Source organism: Mytilus galloprovincialis, chromosome 11 (genome assembly GCF_965363235.1).
Source record: "Mytilus galloprovincialis chromosome 11, xbMytGall1.hap1.1, whole genome shotgun sequence".
NCBI classification, from domain to species: Eukaryota; Metazoa; Mollusca; class Bivalvia; order Mytilida; family Mytilidae; genus Mytilus; species Mytilus galloprovincialis.
The window spans coordinates 33,507,807-33,533,170 of NC_134848.1; the positions used below are offsets into that span (position 1 = coordinate 33,507,807).

The following is a 25,364-nucleotide window of genomic DNA, read 5'->3' on the forward strand; positions in this document are numbered from 1 at the left end:
ATGTTTTTCATCTTCAACAGATCCGTCATCACAGAAAGTGCAAAATCGTTCATCAGGAGCCTCATTTCTAAATCGTCAAGTTTCAATGCGTAAGGGTAGAATACCACAGCGAAATTGTGCCATAACTGATCGTTCTTGTTTCTTAATGTTCATTTTGACGTAAAGTTCAGTCTCGTACTTCTGTTTAATAGTAATGTAAGTCCTTAATTTGGGTAGAGAAGTGATTTTACCAGTCCAATCGTTTTCACAGTATTCCATAATCTTTGTTTTAAAAAGTTCAATGTTGCATAAATTTACATATTCATAGCAACTGTCCATGTGCACTTTGTGAAAAATTTCCTTCATCTGAGAGCTCCACTGGCCAGATTTATTATAGTTCCAAAGAAAAAGCTTTTTTTGTTAGTCTATCATTGTCCCTTTTAACAAGCCGATTCCATCTTCTAACCATAGAAATCAACCGTCTTAAAGTTGGCTGTAACCATCCTAGTTCACTGTTTAGAGAAACTACTGGTACAAATCTGTGTAATCCCAAAAGATATCTAATAGCACGGTTTTGTACAGATTCAATGGAGTGGTATGTTTTATATCCCCAAACACCTGCGCAATAATCAAGGACTGGTACAACACACGAATCGAAAAGGGTTTCAAATGTTTTAAATGCAACGTCTTTAAAATTGTGAATCTTTGATATCATCCCTCCTAGTGCCCGTCCTCCACCTTTACCTAATGTTTCGGTGGCAATACTAAAATCCATTTTATCATTGAAAATAATGCCAAGATATTTGTAGTGACTTACATATTGTAAACTGTTTGGTCCAATCTTGAAATTAAAGTTGCCTCGTGGGACACGCTGTTTTCTAAAATGCATGACATTTGATTTTGAACAATTAACACTAAGTCTCCATCGTTGGCACCAACTGTATAACACATCTAAGCAACGTTTCATATCATTTTCGTTCTCTGTAAGATCTACAAATAAGTCAGCATGATCAAAATTGTTAGAGGACCCCTTAAGGAGTTATTGCCCTTTATAGTCAATATTGAACAACTTTTCGTCATTTTTGTAACTTGTATAAAAATCATTTCTAAAACTACTTGGCCAAATTTAACCAAACTTGGCCACAATCATAATACTAGGGTATCTTTTTTTTTTAAAAAGTGTCTAATGACCCCGCCTACCAACGAAGATGGCCAACATCTGTAAACACATTAACAGGTGAGCGACACAGGCTCTTGAGAGCCTCTAGTTCGTAAATCTTAGTAATATTTTACAAAAATCTTCTTCTCTGAAACTACTGGGCCAAATTAATCCAAACTTGGCCACAATCATCTTTTGGGTTAGTAGTTTGAAAAATGTGTCCGGTGACCCGGCCATCAAACCAAGATGGCCGCCATGGCTAAAAATAGAACATGGGGTAAAATGCAGTTTTTGACTTATAACTCAAAACCCAAAGCATTTAGAGCAAATCTGACTGGGGTAAAATTGTTTATCAGGTCAAGATCTATCTGCCTTGAAATTTTCAGATGAATCGGACAACCCGTTGTTGGGTTGCTGGCCCTGAATTAGTAATTTTAAGGAAATTTTGCTATTTTTGGTTATTATCTTGAAATTATTATAGATATAGATAAACTATAAACAGCAATAATGTTCAGCAAAGTAAGATTTACAAATAAGTCAACATGACTGAAATGGTCAGTTGACCCCTTTAGGTGTAATACCACCATTGATGTTTCCCTATTAGTCTTTGTTAAATTGGCACTTTTAAAAAAATCGTACAGTATTTACCTTTATTTCAACCAAAGAAATACTTTGCATGTGTAAAGTTCAATCCTTTCCAGTGATACAGTGAAAATTCCACACTACATTTCATTGCATATAAGAAAGTAACCACCGCCGAGGGTAGACAACCCAATTTTTACACTGTTATTTACTGGTTACCTCCTTTGGTAACTATGTAACCTTAACGTTCCAAAATATTTTATAAGACCATCAAATAAAAAAAGAATGATGCTTTCAGACACCCAACATACATATTTACGACTCAGAAAAATTTAAGTGCATTGAAATGCAGGGTTAATTTTCTACAACTGTCAAATTCAAGGGAATATTTTTTTAGGCCTACTTTCGTATGCAACCGGATGTGACGTACTATGATTTGGTGGTATTACACCTAAAGAACACCTAAATGTCAAATAAACTTAATGCAATTTTTTCCCCTCCAATTGCAAGTTATTTCAAGCATAACTGTCAAGTTTTGTCTCAGTCAGAACTATAGTTTTAGAGAAAATCACCATAATGTAAGGCCATATCCTACGGCAATTTCAGTCCAATTTCTTCGAAAAATCCTAATTTCAGTGTATCATTATAAAATGCAGTGTTGACTAATATCTGATCATAAACTCATGATATATGCATTCAAACAATTAAATAGAATACCAAAGACCACTTTAAGATGATAAACAATTTTATTGCACCTTTTAGAGTTCATTTGAAGGTCTGTTTTGGTCTGTTTTGGTCCATTTTCCCTCCTTCCTTCCTTTTTCATCAAAACTTGATATCTTTTGTCTAAAAAATAAAACAAATGTGATTATTTTCCCACAAAAATGAAATAAATGTAATGTTAAATCAATAATTAAAGTGTTTTAGCTGAAAGAACTGTCTCTATAAATGTTAACAGTCTACACGGAAGTTTCTATAAGACCTTATGTGTAACTTGAGTTTTTGGTCTGTTCCCCTAGTGTGAGAAATAACGGTTCCCTTTCAGTCAATCATTTATTGCTACTGGTATCAAAGTCTTTTTATTTACTCATAACAGTATATTTCTAATAGATTTACACAAAAAGTCCACTTTCTTGTATTTTACATTAGAAAATGGGGAGAAAGAGTAATAAAAAAATACCTTAAAATGTTTTTAAAAAGGATTATTCCCTTGGAATGCTGGTACAAAAAATAATTGGTAAGAATTATAAAGTTTAAGTATGCGAGACTGGATTCTGATGTGTATAAATCCAGGACAAATAAGTGTTTAGATGAGTTATTGTCTGTGCAAAATGTAGACGGCACAATGGCAAATTGTAAACTTTTGCGGTCAAAAAAAAACAAAACATGATGATAGTTGATACATACTTTAATGCTAAAGTGTCATCTGCAGACCAATTCACATATAAGATTTTTCAACAGAATGCTCTTCAGAACATGGTTAACACTGAAATAAAAAATTCACATGTTGTATAAACAAAACAAAAACTGTAAGGGTAATTTAAAATTTAACACAGTAATCTAAATACAGCTTCGTCTGTCCACCCATTTGACTAAGAAAACACCCGTAAACCCCCATTTCAATGCAATTTCACCTCAAACGTACTTTCTGTGTCTAAATCCATTCCGAATAGTCCATGTTTACAATGTATGAACTGGTTTATTAATAACTTTTAAAAATGAAAGTACAATAGGGTCACGAGTGCACATTTAGTTTCCCTAAATAGGTGTAATACCACCATTGATTTTTCCCTATTAGTCTTTGTTAAATTGGCACTTTTAAAAAAATCGTACAGTATTTACCTTTATTTCAACCAAAGAAATACTTTGCATGTGTAAAGTTCAATCCTTTCCAGTGATACAGTGAAAATTCCACACTACATTTCATTGCATATAAGAAAGTAACCACCGCCGAGGGTAGACAACCCAATTTTTACACTGTTATTTACTGGTTACCTCCTTTGGTAACTATGTAACCTTAACGTTCCAAAATATTTTATAAGACCATCAAATAAAAAAAGAATGATGCTTTCAGACACCCAACATACATATTTACGACTCAGAAAAATTTAAGTGCATTGAAATGCAGGGTTAATTTTCTACAACTGTCAAATTCAAGGGAATATTTTTTTAGGCCTACTTTTTTATGCAACCGGATGTGACGTACCATGATTTGGTGGTATTACACCTTTAGGAGTTATTGCCCTTATTGTCAATTTTTAACCATTTTTCGTAAATCTTAGTAATCTTTTACAAAAATCTTCTCCTCTGAAACTACATGGCCAAATTAATCCAAACTTATCCACAATCATCTTTGGGGTATCTAGTTTAAAAAATGTGTCCGATGACCCGGCCATCCAACCAAGATGGCCGCCATGGCTAAAAATAGAACATGGGTAAAATGCAGTTTTTGGCTTATAACTCAAAACCTAAAGCATTTAGAGCAAATCTGACATGAGGTAAAATTGTTTATCAGGTCAACATTTATCTGCCCTGAAATTTTTAGATGAATCGGACAACCCGTTGTTGGGTTGTTGACCCTGAATTGTTAGTTTTAAGGAAATTTTGCTGTTTTTTGTCATTATCTTGAATATTATTATTGATAGAGATAAACTGTAAACAACAATAATGTTCAGCAAAGTAAGATTTACAAATAAGTCAACATGACCGAAATGGTCAATTGACCCCCTTAGGAGTTATTGTTCTTTATAGTCAATTTTTAACAATTTTCATAAAATTTGTAAATTTTTACTAACATTTTCCACTGAAACTAATGGGCCAAGTTCATTATAGATAGAGATAATTTTAAGCAGCAAGAATATTCAGTAAAGTAAGATGAACAAACACATCACCATCACCAAAACACAATTTTGTCATGAATCCATCTGCTCCCTTTGATATTCACATAGACCAAGGTGAGCGCTCTTTAGAGCCTCTAGTTTTTCATATTTTACTGAAATTTGTCAATTTATTTGATAATTTTTTACATGTTACCTTAAATGGGTAATTTGATCAAGAAGAAAACATGAACCAACCACAGCTTTATAAAAAAATATTCACATTTTTCATTCAATGTAACAACTTTTTGGATATTTATTCGGATGTTACCTTATTGATATTTTTTTATATTTTACTGTAGATTTGTCAATTTTTTTGATAATTTTTTTGATGTTACCTTAAATCGGTCATTTGATCTAGAAGAAAACTTGAACCAACCACAGCTTTATCAAAAAATATCAACATTTTTCATTCAATTTCACCACTTTTTGGATATTCGTTCGGATGTTACCATGTTGATATTTTTTTTCATAATTTACTGTCAATTTGTCAATTTTTTGGATAATTTTTTTTATGTTACCTTAAATCTATCATTTGTTCAAGAAGAAAACGTTAACCAACCACAGCTTTATCAAAACATTTCAAGATTATTTTATTCAATTTAACCACTTTTTTTATATTAATTCGGATGTTACCCTATTGATATTTTTTTCATATTTTCCTGTAAATTTGTCAATTTTTTTGAGAATTTTTTTTGTTACCTTAAATCTGTTATTTGATGAAGAAGAAAACTTGAACCAACCACAGCTTTACCAAAACATTTCAAAAGTTTTCTATTCAATGTAACAACTTTTGGGATATTTATTCGGATGTTACCCTATTGATATTTTTTCCATATTTTACTGTAAATTTGTCAATTTGTTTGATAATTTTTTTTATGTTAACTTAAATCGGTCATTTGATCTAGAAGAAAATTTGAACCAACCACAGCTTTATCAAAAAATATCAACATTTTCCATTCAATTTAACCACTTTTTGGATATTCGTTCGGATGTTACCTTGTTGATATTTTTTTTCATAATTTACTGTCAATTTGTCAATTTTTTTGATAATTTTTTTGATGTTACCTTAAATCTGTCATTTGTTCAAGAAGAAAACGTGAACCAACCACAGCTTTATCAAAACATTTCAAGATTATTTTATTCAATTTAACCACTTTTTGGATATTCATTCGGATGTTACCTTATTGATATTTTTTTCATATTTTACTGTAAATTTGTCAATTTTTTGATAATTTTTTTGATGTTACCTTAAATCTGTCATTTGTTCAAGAAGAAAATTTGAACCAACCACAGCTTTATCAAAACATTTCAAAAGTTTTCTATTCAATGTAACAACTTTTGGGATATTTATTCGGATGTTACCTTATTGATATTTTTTTTTTATATTTTACTGTAAATTTTTCAATTTTTTTGATAATTTTTTTTGTTACCTTAAATCTGTCATTTGATCAAGAAGACAACATGAACCAAACACAGCTTTATCAAAACATTTCAAGATTTTTTATTCAATTGAACCACTTTTTTTTATATTAATTCGGATGTTACCCTATTAATATTTTTTTCATATTTTACTGTAAATTTGTCAATTGTTTTGATATTTGTCTTTATGTTACCTTAAATCTGTCATTTTATCAAGAAGAAAACATGAACCAAGCACAGCTTTATCAAAACATTTCAAGATTTTTTATTGAATTGAACGACTTTTTTTTATATTAATTCGGATGTTACCCTATTGATATTTTTTTCAAATTTTAATGTAAATTTGTCAATTTTTTTGATAATTTTTTTTGTTACCTTAAATCTGTTATTTGAATAAGAAGAAAACATGAACCAAACACAGCTTTATCAAAACATTTCAAGATTTTATATTCAAATGAACCACTTTTTTATATTAATTCGGATGTTACCCTATTGATATTTTTTTCATGTTTTACTGTAAATTTGTCATTTTTTTGATATTTTTTCTTTCTGTTAGCTTAAATCGGTCACTTGATCTAGAAGAAAACTTGAACCAACAGCACCTTTATAAAAAAATATCAACATTTTTCATTCAATTTAACTACTTTTTTGATATTCGTTCGGATGTTACCTTATTGATATTTTTTTCATATTTTACTGTAAATTTGTAAATTTTTTAATTTTTTTTTTTTATGTTACCTTAAATTGGTCATTTGATCAAAAAGAAAACATGAACCAACCACAGCTTTATAAAAAAATATTAACATTTTTCAATGTAACAACTTATGGGATATTTATTCGGATGTTACCTTATTGATATTTTTTTCATATTTTACTGTAAATTTGAATAATCATACCATGTTTAAATTAAGGGACTCAGTTGGCAGGTGTCAGCGCACCCAACTGTTGTGTTTATTATAATGTTTCATATTTAGCACTAAAGTAGCAATAACTGCAGTCAACTTGGCAGTGAGTGTTTTAATTCTTTCAAGTTACTCTTGTATAAGTGTATCCGCACTCAACTTGCTTGTTAGTTATATATTTTCTTAATTGACACAACAGTAAAGAGAGTAAATGATCTTAACTTGACACTTAGTATAACAAGCTATGTTTTAATGGTGTTTACAACTATATATGTTTGTTGTATATACTGATGTTCATTATTTCTTATTTATGATATATATTGACAGGATCTATAAACTAATTAGACAAGTCATATAATTTTGTATCAAATGGTATTATAATAGGATAAGCTGCACCTTTCTTAATATACAGAATAGTCATATACTTTGACAACATAATCATTGGATAAAAACTAAGTCACTGCTTGAATTTTCATAAAATGGGACAACTCAAGAGCAATTAAATTGATGGTATCTAAAAATTAAGCTTGGTAAAATTTAGAAAACTGTCGTAACTAGATGTTATAGACATGTGAATAAAGAAAAGGTACATTGATCACAATACACTGATTGTGTTTATATTAACAAAACATAATAAACTGCTTTTACATAGAGAATCATAACAGGCATATACATTTCAACATCTATATACATAGTTCTATACAATACAAACATCATATTTATAACCGTTGTCACATATTCAATTTGAAATCTGTTTCTTATTTTCCAATAACCATATGTTCTAAACGAATATTTTCCAATTAACAAAATATATCATATAAATTAACAATATTACCATACAGATTAGGTCCCTGCTTGAATTTTACATAAAAATGGGGATAACTCGAGAACAATCAATGTGTTGATATCCAGGATTAAGCTTTTTAAGTGCAATAATTAACCCTGGATATAAAGTTTAATGTTGAAAGATAAATAGTTTGTAAAGTTGAATAAAGAAAAGTGACAAAATTCAAAATTAATTCTTTTCTAAAGCATTGAATTGAAAGCCAGAATATGGCATTTTGCTGGTATTTTACTTATCTGCTGAGTTTCAACCAAATTTGTAATCAAAAGACATTGACTGCAGATGTTGACATTTATCATTATCAAGTTGGACAGGTAAAATATCTTTACGAAGATTGTTATTTAAGATCTATGTTGGAAACATTTATCTCATTGGCAATCATACAATTTCTTATTTTTTATATTGGCAGTGTTAAGGCATCTTGTGATGAACTTCCATAGGATTTTATAAATGGAAAATATCCTTATAGTGAGATTGAAAATTGAAGTAAAAATGAGTTAATTGTACGTACAGCGTTCTAAAAAAATACACAAATGCGAGAACTGTCAACTGAACACCATGTATGTCGAGTCTTAGAAGGTTGAAATAATATTGGCTAAATTTCTTACTGTGATTGTTGTATTGGAGAGACTATTGAAGTAGCCAGTTTTCAAGTAATTAGTAGTCTTGGCTGAATAATTGAAGCAAAAATACAGGCATGCGTAAACAAGCTTTGGGATTAGTATGTTACACATTTTCTGCTGTTCAATATGTGTCGTAACGGACTATTTCAGAATTTTTAACATTAAAAGGAAGAGTTTAGAATTGAAATTCGGAGCGGCGTGAAAAAAAATTCGCCACGACTGGGGTATTAAGTTTGAGGTGACCGTTTCCAATTTGTCTAACTAGTTCCTTAGGCAGAAATGGCTTGGTCGTCTTTAATCTTTCGTTAAATGTGTGAATAGACATTTGTCCTTAAAAAAGTTCAAATACAGGTACCACTCTAATCTGGAAAGATGACCTTTGAACTATTCTTGAACACTTTTAGTTTTGTAGTGACAATGCGCAAATCAGTACCCTCAAAATGTTTGACTTTGTTGTTGTATACCTGGAGATATACAGGTAGTCTAACTAGTTGAGTTAGGGGAGATCTTTAGCTCAATTGGTTAGAGCGCTGTCTTTAGATTTGAAAAAAAACTGAAATCATTCTCATGATTTAAAAACATCATCAAGATATGTGGAAAAGATGTTTTTGCCCTGTCCCGATATGTTTTTTTATCGCCAATTGTTTAATATATATTTATATTAATACCAAGTTGTTTAATTTAAATCAACTTAAAACAATCTATAAAAAACATAAATCCTAATTATGAAGGGGTATTTTTCTCATTTTTCAAGGGTCAGTTAAAGTTTAATAATTAATAATTCGGCAATAGGACAAATAATCATCTTCAGATTTCTGCAAAAACTAAATGCCTGAAAATAACTTAATGCCTAGGATTTAAGATTAATGCCTAATTTTACTTATTTCCGCTAACTTATATACATCTAACGACAATAACATTTTCATATTATTAATTAACATTCTTAACAAAAATATTTTTATCAGTATTGTTGTTATTATTACAAACGATAAGGAATGCTAATTTGCACTCGTTAATATCCCCGTAGCTATGCTTTTAGATCAGTTAAAAACCAAAAAAATATTATGCAACGGCAATCTATGCGATAGCAATACACCGATGACGATCGTCCACTAAAAAGTACTGATGAAATTGATTTATAATTAAACTTACTCAAAATGACCTGATAGGTTCTGGTCTCTTTAAATGCAGGTTTGCATCGTTGGTCTGTTAAACAAATTTTTTACATTATTTTATTTGCTAAAAAAGATCTCATTACGATCCTAGTTATCACATGGAGATCTCCTTCCTTCAGCTTGGATAATGATCATGATATGAAAGAAAAGCTAGCTAAAAGTCATAAGAGATATCATAAATGTCTTGTACAAATGATCTGAATTGTCCTCTTCACAACTAAAATTTCATTCTACGTAGCATCAGTAAATAAAATTGGAGAAAATGTCTTTCGATAATGGTTCCTCATCAAGCTGTGTGTAACCCCCAAGGGTGACTGGGGAATAGAAATATGGTCATTTGGTCTTCTCCCGACCGGCAGTAAAACGCTTGCCGAAGTGGGGCGTCCGTTTGGCTGTGCGGGATGTATCAAGTTGTTCACAGTGACGTCCGGTCAGAAGGGGGACTTTAAATCGGATGCCTCGTGTAAAGAGAGTACCACGCTATTTGCACGTTAAGAACCCTTGCGACAACTCTTTGAGGGGTCCATAGGTGGCCTGTTGCAAGGCAAAATTTCTGTCCCTATCCAATTTACCCTCATCTCCAGTGGCAGTCCAAATTTCCCCGACCATCATCCTAGATGGCCTCTAATACAACAACCTACCTATTGTATTTATTGTTAACTTGTTCTCGTCCTGAATATGCATGAAATATTTGCCACTGGATGTTAAGCAACCAACAATCAATCAAGCTGTGTTGGAATACACGTGTGTATCACTTAAATCCTGTTCATCATCTGATATGTCAGAATAATCACATAGATAAATAGGATTGCATCCTTCTTATAGTTCTATGTGGACATACATCATCGCCTGCTATTGCAACGTTAGTTCGGTAACTATGATATCTTCTCAATTATATTTTCTGTTGAAGGATTTAGTAAATCATATATCTGGCCACGTCCGATCAGAATGGTATTCTGTATGTTTTTTTTTTATTTAAATGTATTCAGGTTCCACTCATTGTAAAATGCCTTATCACAATTCTTGACATGTATTATTATTTCTGGTATTTGAAACCGTTTATGAAGTACTTTCCCTCCGCGGTTTTAATCAAGTATGCTAGTAGCCAATTTAGAGATATGATAGAAAAGCGCAGCATCTAATATAAATATAAAAAAAATAGTTAAATTTACTGAAAAATGTAAAATTTCAACAAAGCTGTGGTTGGTTTAAGTTTATCATTAATTATTTTAGGTAAAGCTATCACATCAGGCTCAGATCATATGAGCTCCAGCATGATGCAAAAAATGCGGCCACTGAAAATATTGTCTATGAGGAATTGCAATGCCAGTACTAAGCAGAGTCAACAACAGAATCTGACAAAATAGAAAATATATTCAACGAACTAATTTCACGAATTAGCCTAGTGACACAATGTCTAACTCAACTAACAGTGCTTCCAAACCTACATCACAGTGATACCTCTGGTCCCTGCACACAAGCACCAACTTCAGCTTTCACCTATGCATAACCAACAGCTAACCTAAAGTCATTCTCATCCTCGCACTAACCCTTTTTTAATTACAATTTTAATATGCATACAATTTTCCTTCATATAGTAATCTTTCTTTTGACTACACTAATAATTCCAGTCTTTACCGACCAGTTCCAGAATATACATCGACATCATGCCCTGCAAAGACTAAGTACAACATTGTTTTTTAAAAATACATCCTCGTGAAAACCGCGTACAGAAACTGATGACACTACAAGAAGACGTTGGGATAGAAATACCGCAAATGAAACTCATATATAAGACCTTGCATCTGCAATTATCTCTCCTGATTCCTCAATGTCATCTGAGGAATGTGATGCTTGATAGTATAATTTAGAGCGAAGAAACAAGAAGAAAAGAAAACATAGAGAGATAACCAGATAAAACATGAGAGCTTTCAACTGAAACAAACAAAAATGAAGAGCTCCAGACTTCAAATGATGAGTTAAAGGAGGACAAGGAGTTGTCCAGTATGGATTATAGCGATACCAAATTAAAGGGACATGAAGAAGAAGAGCAGCAAAATTAGAAATATTAATTATGTTCAAGAACGTTCCAAATTTATTGAATTCAGCTGCTTTATTTCATTATTATAAATTGTCTTATTTCTAATAGACTCGATTTCTATTTGTTATATACATGTTTATTTGATATTTATCTCTCTGAATCTTTTCATATAAAAGTATGTGTTTGAAAAATATTTTTTTAGACTTTCACAACATAAGTTTAATGGACCAACTACATGTGTTCTGGCTTACATTTGAAAATAAACATGACAAAGATGTAAAGACACAACAAGGAAAGATTCAACAATTAATTATGCAAGTAGAAAAAAGTTATTTTTATCATCCTGTTTACAAGACATATTATGCTACACCCTTGTCTGAAAGTCTTCAACATTTCCAATATGAACTTGATAATTGTTTATATCTATTGAAATGATCTTTCTTTCATTTTACATCATTTTTTGATGTGAGATTTTAGACATTACAACCTATAAGGGACCCATTGATTGACAAAGAATGCAATGTAACTTTATAGTAATGTTCAAATTAGTAACTTTGCTAAATATGTGAAACATTTGAGTGAAATACATGTGGAAAAGATAGCGGTATGCGTGCGTAGCATGTACATTATAGACCTTCTCTATTCATCAGATGCTCAGTTTGTTCCTCAATCCTCAATCTTATGGCCTTATGGCACAACTCTTCTCTTCAACAAGTTTGTCTGTACTGTTCATCATGTACCTGACATGACAATTATATTTTTTACGTCACGCAGGTAAAATAATAGATTTGTCGTTTAAAGTACCGACAAACAAATATTGATCAAGGGTCCATCAGGCGAATGTAGGACAGAAAGTCACAGGACAAAAAGTCACAGACAAAAAGTCACGGACAAAAAGTCACAATTCATTTTTTCTGATTATTTTCTTTGAATAAAAACCGCTTATTTCTACAAAAATATTTTTGTAATTTTCTTGAACTATTGTATATAAACCAACTTTGTTAACAAAATTTGTCAAAAAAATATCAAAGATGATCAAATAATTGTTAAAAAAACAAAATGTCAAAGTGGTTTGGCACTTAAATGGCTTCATGGTGCCAAGAAATATATCTTTTGCCTGATTAAAATTAAATAACTCTTGATTTTTCATGTATAATGACACATTCCCTAAACTTTAATATGAATATATGTATTAAAAAGTAAATATTTCAAAATATTTCTCTTATAATCTTCAAACAATTGTCAACAAATTATTTGTGACTTTTTGTCCTGTGACTTTTTGTCCTATCCAATTTGTGACTTTATGTCCTGTGACTTTTTGTCCTGTGACTTTCTGTCCGTTTACCCATCAGGCAGCCGAAGAAACATCAACATTAATAACAACCTGTTACATGATGTGCTTTTTTTGCTTTGTGAATAAACCCAAAGTATCAATCCAATTTGTTTGAACATGAACCTTCAAGTGATTTTATTTCCCTTGAAATCTGAAAAATAAGTCGTACTCAATAGTGCAGTCTTGGCAAATTAAATGCGTAGCTAAGCGGACAAATCCATGACACATGTTACAAGGTAACAAAGCAGTATCATCACTAGACCTTGTCTACGGTACTGACGGTATGACAGCAGTATATTTAAAGGTTATCCTTATATAATTACATTAGATGTAAGTTTCATTATAATACGTTATTCTGATTGGCTAACATGTTATTCCGTTAACAATTGCATCGGACAATAACATTTATCATGCATGATGACACGAGGTCCCACAAAAAAGTGCACAGGTGAATTAAATAAAACTGGATAAAAATCGTGTTTTTTATGATTTAAGCTAAAAAAATGTAATTATAAGTATTGAATACTTCTTTTTGAAACTTTATAGGGTTGTAAAAGCGTTGACCGTGCGTACATTTTTAGAATGAAGCGCTTCCTCATACAAAATGTACTTCAGTCAACGCTTTTACCACCCAATAAATTTACAAAAAGAAGCATTCAATTCTTAAATAGAACTCTACAAAATGAAGGTAAATTAAATTTCACAACACATGTAAGTATAAACACCAGGTGATGATATTGAATAAGGCAAATTTAAGCTAAAGAACGTACAAGAGAAGTTCAATATTTTTTCCATTGATAAGGGGGGGGGGGGGGTGGCATACATAAAAGAGGGACGAAAGATACCTAAGGGACAGTCAAACTCGTAAATCTAAAACAAACTGACAACGCCATGGCTAGAAATGAAAAAGACAAACAGAAAAACAATAGTACACATGACACAATATAGAAAACTAAAGAATAAATAACACGAACCCCACCAAAAACCAGGGGTGATCTCAGGTGCTCCGGAAGGGTAGGCAGATCCTGCTCCACATGCGGCACCCGTCGTGTTGCTTATGTGATTACAAATCCGGTAAATAGTCTAATTCGGTAGGTCAAATTCATGAAAGGGAAGGGGATTGTAGTTACGACGTAAGGACCATATCCAATATCATTTGTGAAACGGTTGTTCCATAACGGTCAACCAACTCGTGATGGCGTCCGTAAAATTTACGAAGGGATGATTTCAACTTCACCATTTGGAACTCTTAGTTTAATAGCTTCTTTGTGAGCAGTAACCCTCTATCAAGAAAATCATGATAGGAAATGCAAGCACGGGAATATCGTATCAATTGGGAGATATATAACTCTAGAACGATAACAGTGACACCACCAAAATTCTTATTTTATTTGTGTTTTGGTATAGGTAAAGTAAAGCAAATGGAAACCACTGAGGGGAATATAAAATGTTTGTGTTTAGATACACCTACTGGTGCTACAATCCTCAAGGTAAGAGTACATTTACAAAATATTAGAAATTATTAAAAATTAAGGAATGTATCTCCCTCATGCAAAGCTCTGATTCCTTTCACGAATTTGACTATACTCTTTGGACCTTTAGGATTATAGCTCTTCATCTTTTATATAAGCTTTGGATTTCAAACATTTTGGCCACGAGCATCACCAAAGAGACATGTTTTGTCGAAATGCGCATCTGGTGCAACACAATTGGTACCGTTGATTTAATTACTTCCACTGGGTCGATGCCTCTGCTGGTGGACTATTAGTCCCCGAGGGTATTACCAGCCCAGTAGCCAGTACTTCGGTACTGGCATGAAAATACGGATTTTTGTGTTATTTAAATTTACTGTTACACAATATTAGAAATTATTATAAATTAAGGAATGTATCTCCCTCATGCAAAGCTCTGATTCCTTTCACGAATTTGACTATACTTTTTGGACCTTTAGGATTATAGCTCTTCATCTTTTATATAAGCTTTGGATTTCAAATATTTTGGCCACGAGCATCACTGAAGAGACATGTTTTGTCGAAATGCGCATCTGGTGCAACAAAATTGGTACCGTTGATTTTATTACAGACGATGTCTACTGTTCGACGTCAAGAGAAAGATAAAACAGTAGAGGATGATGCAATTTTTTTCTACATTCTTCAAATATTCCAACCTTTGTATTAGCTACACCAACAAAATATAACTATAAAACAAAACCGATAGTAAATATTTTCACTGAATAAATTTGACGTTAATTGATTGTACACATAAGCATAAGCATCATTAAGATGACAAAACATTCATAAAACAAGCAAGCAAACATGAAAAGTATTAAACAGTAATAAAAAAAAGTCCAATTTGACAAAAGAAGACATTTATGCAGCATATTTTACAAAATATTAAGATGATATTCGTCTATCATAATTGTATATATGTTCAACTGAACCCCTCAGATACGAAAGGTTTACGTATGAACTTTAACCTGCACGTTTAGAACCCTTGTAACAACTCTTTGAGAGGTGGCCTGTTGCAAGGCAAAATTTCCGTCTCTATCCAATATATATTCACCCCAAAGGTGACTTAGGTATAGAAATATGGTCACTTGGTCTTCTCCCGACCGGCAGTAAAACGCTTGCCGAAGTGGGGCGTCCGTTTGGCTGTGCGGGATGTATCATGTTCGCAGTCACGTCCAGTCAGAAGGGGGACGTTAAATCCGATGCCTCGTGTAAAGAGAGTGCCACGCTCTTTACACGTTAAGACTTGCAACAACTCTTCGAGGGGTCCGTAGGTGGCATGTTGCAAGGCAAAATTTATGTCCCTATCCAATATACCCGCCTTTTCCGGTGGCAGTCCAAATTTCTCCGACCATCATCCCAGATGGCCTCTATTGTATCAACCTACCTATTGTATTTATTGTGAACTTGTTCTCGTCCTGAATATGCATGAAATATTTGCCACTGGACGTTAAGCAACCAACCATCAATCAATCTTTCCAATATACCCTCATTTGCCAGTGGCAGTCTAATTTCCCCGACCATCGTCCTAGATGGAATCTATTACAACAACCTACCTATTGTATTTATTGGTAACTTGTTCTCGTCCTGAATATGCATGGAATATTTGCCAATGGACGTTCAGCAACCAACAATCAATCAATCAATTTTAACTTTAACCCCAACTGGCCTCTATTATGACAAGACCTACATATTATATTTATTGTAAACTTGTTCTCGTCCAGAATATGCATGAAATATTTGCCACTGGATGTTAAGTAACCAATCAGTCAATCGGTTTTACGTTTGCATACCTGATTCAGCAATTGAATCTTGCACAACAATGTTATGTCTGTTTCTTTAATCCATCATCCGTCCGGTTTAAGCAGGTGCTTTTTTAACATAATACATTTTGAAACAATGCAGCTGTATCGTCCTTATATCAGATGTTGCCGTTAGTTCCTGTAATTTGAAGTAGAAAAAAATTGTGATGCATCGTCTTGATTTTTCCTCGGTGACTTTTCCGACTCTAAAAGAGAAATATCTTTTGTCTTTACCATAACACGAATACAACAGAGAGAAATGAAATGTATAACTTCAAACGTGAAAACATTTGACTAAATCCGACTACGATAACAAATATAACATCTAACTGAATCAACGAATTTTGGAGGGAAACCAACTCCGTGTTTGATTTTCTGGTGATCTCGAATTAGAGATTCGCCCTGGAATATTGAAGGGGAGGGGGATGGATAGCATAAGTAAAAGATTCATACTGTGAGAACTATGGATGCTTACGGATCATGTTGTGGTTCCTCACACTGATTCAATCTTCCAGAGGATGTCAAGAACTATTTTCGAAAATGTTAAACCGGCCTACAACAACATGATCAAGTGCAGCAATCTCTCATATTAAACAACCTGTTACATCAACACCATCATCAAAAGGAAAAGAAAGTAAGAGTGCATTGTTATATTGTATCATAGACGATATGTCAATATTAGAAAATTGTCTTCATAAAATGACCGATTAAAAGTAACAGCACATACAACTATCAAAGAAGTTGTCAAATTAACAGTAAAATGACGAAAAATTTCCATATAGGTAACAAAATTATCAATATAGGTTACATCTGAATGAATATTCAAATTACTGAAAAATGTTGCCTTTTTAGCTCACCTGGCCCGAAGGGCCAAGTGAGCTTTTCTCATCACGTGGCGTCAGGCGTCCGTCGTCGTCGTCCGTCGTTAACTTTTACAAAAATCTTCTCCTTCTGAAACTACTGGGCTAATTTCAACCAAACTTGGTTACAATCATCATTGGGGTATCTAGTTTAAAAATTGTGTCCGGTGACCCGGCCAACCAACCAAGATGGCCGCCATGGCTAAAAATAGAACATAGGGATAAAATGCAGTTTTTGGCTTATAACTCAAAAATCAAAGCATCTAGAGCAAATCTGACATGGGGTAAAACTGTTTATCAGGTCAAGATCTATCTGCCCTGAAATTTTCAGACAAATCGGACAACCCGTTGTTGGGTTGCTGCCCCTGAATTAGTTATTTTATGGAAATTTTGCAGTTTTTGCTTATTATCTTGAATATTATTATAGATAGAGATAAACTGTAAACAGCAATAATGTTCATCAAAGTAAGATTTACAAATAAGTCAACATGACCGAAATGGTCAATTGACCACTTTAGGAGTAATTGCCCTTTATAGTCAATTTTTAACCATTTTGTGTAAATCTTAGTAATCTTTTACAAAAATCTTCTCCGTTGAAACTACTGGTCCAAATTTATCCAAACTTGGCCACAATTATCTTTGGGGTATTTTGTTTAAAAAATGTGTCCCGTGACCCGGCCAACCAACCATATGGCCGCCACGGCTAAAAATAGAACATAGGGGTAAAATGCAGTTTTTGGCTTATAACTTAAAAACCAAAGCATTTAGAGCAAATCTGACAAGGGTTAAACTATTTATCAGGTCAAGATCTATCTGCCCCGAAATTTTCAGATGAATCGGACAACCCGTTGTTGGGTTGCTGCCCCTGAATTGGTAATTTTAAGGAAATTTTGCTGTTTTTGGTTATTGTTTTGAATATTATTATAGATAGAGATAAACTGTCAACAGCAATAATGTTCAGCAAAGTAAGATTTACAAATAAGTCAACATGAACGAAATGGTCAGTTGACCCCCTAAGGAGTTATTGTCCTTTATAGTCAATTTTCAACAATTTTTATAAAATTTGTAAATTTTTACTAACATTTTCCACTGAAACTACTGGGCCAAGTTCATTATAGATAGAGATAATTGTAAGCAGCAAGGATGTTCAGTAAAGTAAGATGTACAAACACATCACCATCACCAAAATACAATTTTGTCATGAATCCATCTGCTTCCTTTGTTTAATAGTCACATAGACCAAGGTGAGCGACACAGGCTCTTTAGAGCCTCTAGTTTAATTAAGCTGTGATTGGTTCAAGTGTACTTTTAATACAATTGTCAATACATATTACAAAATTGTTGGATCAAATAACCTATTTAAGGTAATATCAAACACAATTATCAAGAAAATTAATTTAACTGAAAGAAAATGAAAAAAAAAAGATGTATTCTATTTGGACGAACATGTCCTCTATTTTCATATTCAAAATCCTTGGAGATGTATATTCTCTCCATGGTTTACATTGCTGGAAAAAAATAAAAAAAAAATAAAAAAAACCATAATAACCACATTTGAATTAGTGCTAAAAATACATACACTAAATATCAAACATATAAAGAATAAATAATTGAAAATCAGCATCTGCAAAATGTTTGTATTGTTCGTGTTCAATCTGAGAGGAGTCTACTATGTACAGTTGAAACATGACATTTTGAGTGGGGATAATGTGATACAATGCAGATGAAGTTTCATGTTTAAATTCCCTAAGTCTGGTAAAAAGTAAAATCACAAAAATACTGAACTCAGAGGAAAATCAATTTGGAAAGTCCATAATCACATGGCAAAATCAAATAACTTTTCTAAAATCTCCACAGTCAAATTGTGGACCGTTGTCTGTAAAACACACATCGCCATGATCGGGTACTAGTATACCATGCCTTGCAAACCGAACTCTTCTGATTACTGTTAGCGCAAGAGTATCTTCAAGATAATCGATTTCCCAGTAGTTAGAATTGTAATCTTCTTTCACTAGATAGTTCTTACTTTGAAATGTCAGTAGATCGTTTCCTCCTTTTGACGTTTTTTTAAGTCGGTTTTCGAAGCGGCTCGCAAATGTCAGTAAGGTTTGGTTAGAACTTGCTTAGATATGCGACAAATCCTGCAATTATTTTCACTCCGAAACATCTGTCAGTTTTGGCATATCCACTACGGCTCGAATCTTTTCTGGATCCGGCTTCAAACCATCGCTGGTTACTAGATGTCCTATGAATCGAACTTCCTTCATTGTTCACTTCAATATTTCAGGTTTAGGTTTCTTTCCCCGCAACGTTCCTTTAAAGTTCAAAATTTTCTGTCGTGGTATTCTTCTGTATCGCCTTCGCTATGCACAAGAATATCATCTACTATGATGTGTACACCTGGCAAACCTTCAACAGTTTGGTCTTGCCTTCGTTGATATTCTTCTTGTGCAGAAGATAAACCGAACGGCATTCCCCTTCTATAGCAGGTTTATAAATTTGGTCGATTATCGGATAGTTTGCTTGATTGAATTGTTTTACATTTGTCATTTTGGGCCTTTTATAACTGACTATGTGGTATGGACTTTGTTCATTGCTGAAGGGTGTACAGTGACCTATAGTTGTATATTTATGAGTCACTTGGTCACTTGTGTAGAGTTGTCTCATTTGCAATCATATTCATCTTTTTTTATTATGATTGACAATCAACTAGACACCTAGTGATGACATAAGCTCACCAGGGATAGCTCTATCAGCCAGGTAACCTTATAAAAGGTAAGGTTTTTAGCAGTTTAACTTGAAACCCAAGTATTTTAAATGTCCTTTATATTAAATGTTTAATCTTAAGATGAGGCAAAAACTTCGACCACATTAACATATCAGCTCTGAAAATAGCATACTCCTCTAACCAAATCAGAGCATTGATGAATTTATCACTTCTTTTTCGATACTTTTTTTCTATCTAATGGTTTTGAATCTTTTCCAGTGTACAGTGTTCACTTGTTTCTTTCGGTTGTTCTTTGCAACCAAATTTTTCCTAAAAAGGACCCCTCTTTAAATTTAAATTTATAGTCATGCATTGCTAGTTTAATTACCTTAGATTTTTCTGGAAGGTTTTGCATCTTTTCCAGTGTACATTGTTCACTTGTTTCTTTCGGTTGTTCTTTACAGGAGAAATCTAAAGACCGCAACACATTCAATGAGGACGTTCTTTAAATCAAAACATCATTTTGAGAAGCGTCCCTCTTACTTGGTACTTGAGATATTCGTTGTAACTTCACTGGAGATTTCTGAATGCCTGCTGATCTGAATTGACTATGTTTGCTTACGTCAAAGTGTTGAAAAGTTTTTCTATATGAGTTTATTGTACTGTCAAAATATTTGTTGTTTTGTTGAGAAGTCTTGATGAGTGATACTTCAACCAGATAACCACTAATAACGCTTCAGCTTTTCGTTTAGCTATGATTGTTCAGTAAATGGCTGGAATAAAGATGTCAAAGGTCAATCTATCGGAACTCTACGATGTTTTTCTTAAGTTCGCAACTGATAATCCGAAAAGTGCAGTATCGATCAGATTTGTATTTATTATGCGTATACAGAATTATAAATGTAATATATATTTATAATAATATAAGAAAGCAAGCAATTGTTTTTAATAACTATTGGACAAAGGATTAAATGTTTTTATGTATTTGTAACTGTTTGTATTTAAAGAATGATCAAGAATCAGCCTACTTTAAAATTGAACATGTTAAATGAATGCTTTCTATTTTTCATAAATTCATGAAAATTAAAATGTAAATTGTAAAAAATCATTAACTAGTTTCATAATATAAAATGAAAAAAAATGTTTTATAGATATAGAAATATGTGGTATGAGTGCGAATGAAACAATTCTTCATCCAAGTAACAATTGATAAAAGTAAACCATTTTGTAGTGCAACTATATGTGTTTATTTCCTAAATATAGTAACATAGTTATATTTTGTATAATGTCAATTTCATCATGGAACATATTTTCCCACAAATAATGGTCCATTAAGGGATGAATAAAAGTAAAACATTTGTGTTTCCATTTAAAAATATATTAATGCATTAATTTAAATTGGGAATATAAAAACAATATCAGGTCACGGTCAAAAAGATATAAACTTTTTTTGTCCTCAGCAAAAGTGGCAAAGGGCAGGGTTGGATTTAGCCATTTAAAAAAAGGGGGTTGCAACTATATTTCCCCATTCAAATGCAGATAAATTGTATTTCAACATTTAAGTTATGAATAAAATAGAAAAATAAGAAACATTATTGTCACATTTTCATTAAAAGTATTGTTTTCTAGTATAACTAATGTATTATTGTACATAAATATTTAGTAAAATATGTATATAATAAATAAATATTTGGAATTCATTACTTAACTTTGTCTCGATAATATAATTAAAAAAGCAATAGACATACTACATAGGATCCAAACCAAGGATTTTAATATTTAACATAAAAAAATTATGGCATTATCTATAACAGCAACTCAAAATTATATATTTTATAGGAATAGAAATGTAACATGGAACTTGAGGTCTTCATACTCCTTTATTTTACAATTATAGAAAAACCCACAATACTTGAGGTAACCATCAGGAGAGTTCATATGCCAAGTGCACAACACTTTCTACTGATAATTTTATAGATTAATTAACCATTTAGGTGGTAGAGTTGTTCGTTTACCTTTGCTTCCCTAATCCAGTGCACTTATATAGAAAATCTTGTTATAAAGCGTCAACCAATATGGATAATATTGGATGTTAGGAGTCTTTGAAGCCTATTATTTGAAGAAATCATTTCTATTCCTACATATGAAAAGTCAAAGTTTTTGAGAGTGGAATCCCATTTATAATTTAAACCACTCTATGCACTTTTAAGGTTGCATATTTAGCAACCTTAAATGTGCAGTATTTTATCAGTGGCTTTAATTTTCATTGTTTCAAATAGTATTTTTCTTTCATATGTCCTCACTGTAACTTCATTAAGAATGATTTCATATATCCAATGACGTCATTGTTGTGATTTTTTTCTGGTGCATTTTAACTTTAAGGTCCCAATAGTCTCAACTAGAATTTATTTGAAACAACATTTGTCATAATGAAACATGTTCTGTTGGGAAGGGTTGATAGACACGTTTCTCAGTGATAGTTAGATATTGACACAAAACAAGAGCTTACAATCAGTGACCCCCTAAGATCAGCTGAGTGAAAATATACTACGATTAAATGGTGCTTCGTTACCTAGTTCATCTTCCTGGTGATTCCTGCATTACATTGGTTGTATCCTGGTCCATCCAGACATATCATTTTGATTGTGAAGACAGAAGCTCTTTGCGGCCTTACAGATCCAGCCCCAACACCATTTGCTTGACGAAAGTGCGTAAAACTGAAAAAAAGGTTTATTAACACATCACCTTTAAAAAAAGAAAATACATGCAAATGACAAAGGCATACAGACAAGCAGAGGATTATCATACATGTTTAATATAGCAAGAACAATTGATGACTGGACTTGTTTCGATCCCAAATATTGCTAAATTCAACATGCAAGGAAATACATTTTGAACATTGTTTTCTTAAATCAATTAAAAAGTATGTAATGTATCATGTAATCTTTTTGATTCTCTTATAAAACCAATTTTAACATATAATGCTGAAATATCATACATGGATACATATCAATCTTATTATAGAGCAAAAGGCAGATTAAAATCTCAAAACAAAGATATAGATAATTTCCAATATTTGGATAAGACTCCCTTCGAAAAGGTTCATGTTAATTTCTGTAAATATATTCTAGGTACTAAAAAAACATCTGCTTATTTAGGTGTTAAAGCTGAACTTGGTAGACAACCAATAGAAAAATATATATAAAAACACAAGCAATTCTTTATTGGGCTAGATTAAATACTGAAAACATAAACCCGTTACTAAAAGAAAGTTAAACACTAAGTAAACACCTTGATTCACAAGGAGTTTATACGTGGTCCACTTTTATAAAAGATTCAACATAAGAAATGAATATTGATATACAAAAAGTAATGTCCTGTCAAAACATGGAACAAGTTAACAAATTAAAGTCTTGGATTAAGAATATTACAAGTAAATTTTATTCAGAACTACTGGAAAATAAAATAAATTGTTTGAACGAAAATAACAAACTTTTTCTTTAAAAAAATATGAAAGTCAAACAAGACCAAGAATTTTATCTTAAACATCAAAATTTTGAAACTAGACGTTTATTACCAAAAAATGGAACTAGTGACCATAATTTGCTCATTGAGAAGGGAAGATATCTAAAAATACCTCGAGACAATAGAACATGTCCAACTTGTTAAACCTTAGAAGATAAAAATCACTTTCTCCTCCACTGTTAAATTTATAATGTTTTACGTATAAAACTTTTTAATGACATGGCAAAAGATAATCCTATGTTTCCAAATCTATCTGATACACAAAAACTAGTAATCCTACTAAATCCTTCTAATATAAACCAAGTGAGAAAAAAAACAGGTTCCTTTATAAAACAGTCTTTAGAGCTGAGGACAGGGGACTCTTAGTTAGTTTTACTTGTATATATATAGATATGTGTGTGCTCAACTCAGTCATTTTATTGTTGTTGTTACTTTTGTTTATGTCACAAGTATAATATTACTTATATGACAAATACAGATTTATTATATTTCCTTACGTCACTCAGGTAATGGAAAATAAATTTGTCGTTCATAGTATTGTTGTAGCGAAGGTAAACACTTAAGGTGGTATGGGAGTCTAAAATAAAAATGATAGAATTTGTTGATACTTTGTCAAAATGTAGTATTTATTGATACATGTTCAAAAATATTATAAAAATGATAGGTCACCGCGCATTTTCTCAAGCTACAGGTTGTGATAAAATGACAAATTTTGTATGGATTATACAGGAAAAAAACAACATTTTGTAAATAGAAACTAAACATAATGATAGGATTGTAAAATAAATTAGGAAAAGATTGCTTTCAGACAATGCTTTGAGAATATCAAAAGAAAAAATAGGGTCACCGTACGTTTTTTCCGGCTTAAAGACAAAAGGAAAATTTCATGTAGAGGCCTTCAGAAAATGCACTTTTTAGAGTTACCTCCCCTTAAATTGCCAATTTGAAAATATTCAAAAAACAACCAAACATAATCTGCACTTGTAAAAATATTAATATTTATAAGTTATATTCTTATAAATGGGTTCTTTTAAATGAAAATTCACATTAAAAATCTGCATTTCTGCATCAAATTTTGCTAACTGGATAGAAAATATGGACCTTAGATTCTCTGTTTTTTACAATCCAAGATGGCGAAAGACACCCGTACCACCTTAAATCGTATGCATTTACCTAAATATGAAATCGTGGAGCAAATTGCACACAGGAACCAAGTTCTGGTATGGGTACCAATGCACGTGTTGTTCATCAAGAGTGTAAAAAGTAAAATCACAAAAATAATAATAATGCCCTTGTTTACCCGAGCTGCGTTGATGGGGTCTCCAAGTAATCCCGGAGTACCATCGGTTGTTTTCGTAGGACGTATGAGGTACAGTAAAGGGGAGTAGGATTTATCAAAAGTACCAGGGTTATAATTTAGGAACATGAAAAAGCTATCCTGTTATGTATTTAGGGTTGAATTCTCTTCGAGGTCGGGGCTATTCCAGGTAAGGGTGTAAGGTCAGACCCGTAATGCTGTGTTTGATGTTTTTAGTATGAGCGTGCTTGTGGAGAATAAAGACGTGATTTTGTTATAGCAATAACAATTTTATAAATTTCCTGTTCACAAAACTTTGAATTTTCGAAAAACTAAGGATTTTCCTATTCCAGGTATAGATTACCTTAGCCGTTTTTGGCACAACTTTTTGGAATTTTGGATCCTCAATGCTCTTCAACTTTATTCTTGTTTGCCTTTATTAATATTTTGATTTGAGCGTCACTGATGAGTCTTATGTAGACGAAACGCGCGTCTGGCGTACTAAATTATAATCATGGTACCTTTGATAACTATTTTTAATGATGTCTAATCCAGTTATTTAGTCCCCGTAAAAGGCAAGAACATCTCACGGTGGAGGATTTCAACTGGATTAATTTGTTTTGTAAACCACTTTTGACAATTCGTTTCAATTTTATACTGTGTAACTAAAATATTTTTGTGAATTACCACGAGGATCGATTTGCGTGCACTGAAGCGTGACACTACTTG

At 32.2% G+C, this 25,364-nt stretch overlaps 1 long non-coding RNA gene across 2 annotated transcripts; it reads right to left on the minus strand.

Moving 5' to 3' along the window:
- Nucleotides 1-2,447: 2,447 nt before the first annotated feature.
- On the minus strand, nt 2,448-3,679 carry LOC143052015 (uncharacterized). 2 transcript variants are annotated; one of them, XR_012970977.1, is made up of 3 exons: nt 3,563-3,679; nt 3,128-3,206; nt 2,448-2,566 (listed from the first exon to the last, which is right to left on the minus strand). It is a non-coding gene; the product is annotated as an uncharacterized LOC143052015 (long non-coding RNA). The 2 variants fall into 2 exon arrangements; XR_012970976.1 differs by having other exon boundaries at nt 3,355-3,651.
- Between the last annotated feature and the right edge of the window lie 21,685 nt (nt 3,680-25,364).